This window comes from Pundamilia nyererei, unplaced genomic scaffold (genome assembly GCF_000239375.1).
Source record: "Pundamilia nyererei isolate P.nyererei 1_Seehausen unplaced genomic scaffold, PunNye1.0 scaffold00211, whole genome shotgun sequence".
NCBI classification, from domain to species: domain Eukaryota; kingdom Metazoa; phylum Chordata; class Actinopteri; order Cichliformes; family Cichlidae; genus Pundamilia; species Pundamilia nyererei.
The window spans coordinates 1,039,478-1,041,119 of record NW_005187612.1 but is presented as its reverse complement, the minus strand read 5'-3'; positions in this window follow the sequence as shown (position 1 = coordinate 1,041,119).

The following is a 1,642-nucleotide window of genomic DNA, read 5'->3' as shown; positions in this document are numbered from 1 at the left end:
GATTCAGAGGAAATTTACTTGCAGTTGCACTAACTGAACACTGAATTGACCTCAATGGAGCATGGCAGCAGAGAGCACTCTAGAGGCTAATATGCAGTTCCACCATAGAAACCAATGCATTAAAGAGATATGTACGTTTTAGTAGCTGTCCACTCCAGTGACCACTATGCATCAGAGGGTTAAAGTGGACAACTGTACCTGTTCTGAATACTGAAGTTAGGCAAAAATAAACACACATCATTTACAGCATACCGAAGAAACTTACTTCTATATAACATGTGCAACTTCCTTTTATTTCACGTCATTAACACTCACATGTTAAAAAGCTTCGTACTTCGTACGTAAATCTCAGTTATACTTAAGCGATAAAACATATTTTTATCAAAAACTTCATATAAAATAGTAAAGTGTGTGGGAGTGCAAACCTTCACAATGAAAAGAAAATAAATCTATATGCATGGCTTTCCTGCAAGACAATGCTCTGGAGCATATGGGGGCCCACAATACCAAAACATTACCGTTATGTTTCTGCCAGCGGCCTGCGTAGCCTGACCCCGCTGTCTGAGACTGATGCGGGTTCACGCACGGCTGCTCGTAAGTGTTACAAATACAGTTATACTTCTTTACAACTTAGCATGGAGATGAACCCTTGATATGTAACAGACAGTGGTAGCTAACACACAAATAGCGCACACACTGCTATGCCTGCGACCCCCATTCTCGATGTCCACCAGGGCTGGACTGGGACAAAAAAATCGGCCCGGGCAATTTGACTACAGACCGGCCCACCAGGAATTATAGGAAAAACCATAAATCCTTTGAATGAAAACAAATGCTGTTGTCACAGTGATGTACACTGTCTTGTTGGTATATATGCATCAGTCTAATAAACGTAAACCTACACCATCCTCCCTATTCTGGTATTCTAAACAGTACTTAGCCAAAACCCAAAGACTGCTTGGTCGAGTTAACCTCCTGAACTATCTACAACACATGGTGGAAACCTGAAATTAAGACAAAGAAGACTAGAGGTGAGACATGATCATTACTGAATATTAAAAATAATAAATGACAGACTTAGTGATATTTTCATAAACTATTCATTTACCACATCAATAAACAGCATGGCAGGGCAACATATTTTTTCTAACATGGCAACCTTTAAAAAGTGAAAGGAGACAGAAAGACAGGTGAGAAAGAATAAAACTTAATTGACTTTTTGATGGCATTTTACACACAGTACTGGTACAGAATCTACAAAATGTGGGAAAATACTGGCATCATATACAGTACTTTCTGAAGAAATTATGATGGGACCCTGAAAAAAATACTATGTACAATAATGGGTTTCTAATAATTTTACATCAGATGAAAATGTTCGTTGTAAGATTCAGATAATTATTTAATAAAAGCTGAACATTTTAAATGAGAATAAGGAAGAAGAGTATTTCTTTGTGCCCCCCCTCTCCCTGTTAATGGCCTACCTGGCCCACTGGCAACACTTTGCTAGACCCGCCCCTGCACAGTTACCAGCTGTCAGCTACATAAAAAAAAGGATCCTGGTGTTATTTGTCTCTCAGAAACAGTTCATAACGTCCCTTCAACTCATTCATGTCACCTAAAAGGTAAACCTGTTTCTCCA